The sequence below is a fragment of the Octopus bimaculoides genome, chromosome 4 (assembly GCF_001194135.2).
Source record: "Octopus bimaculoides isolate UCB-OBI-ISO-001 chromosome 4, ASM119413v2, whole genome shotgun sequence".
Classification (NCBI taxonomy): domain Eukaryota; kingdom Metazoa; phylum Mollusca; class Cephalopoda; order Octopoda; family Octopodidae; genus Octopus; species Octopus bimaculoides.
This window is the reverse complement of record NC_068984.1, coordinates 142,177,399-142,177,804: the sequence shown is the minus strand read 5'-3', so window position 1 is coordinate 142,177,804 and position 406 is coordinate 142,177,399.

The following is a 406-nucleotide window of genomic DNA, read 5'->3' as shown; positions in this document are numbered from 1 at the left end:
ATATATATATATATATATAATCACCTACAGATGTGTTCACACACGCCCACAAAGACACAGACATGTAAACTAGTACTTTTATACAACCATTCTCACGTTCTTTTCTCCGTTGGTCTTATTGTTATTCAACTTTCTCTACCCCTAACCACAAGTCTCTCTCTTAGAGATCCTTCTTTTTTTTTTTACTTATTCACCAAGATTTTCGTATATCTTTTTCCATACCTCAATCGGGCTCTGTCTCTCTCTCTCTCTCTCTCTAACTGTGTTTCTCGCCGTCTTCCCCCTCTCTCTCTCTCTTTACCTTCCAAACTCTCTATCGAATCTCGTATCTATCTTTAGCTATCAACCGATTTACGTGCACATGTGTGTGCGCCATTAATTGTAGGCGTATCTACGCATGTAAGTC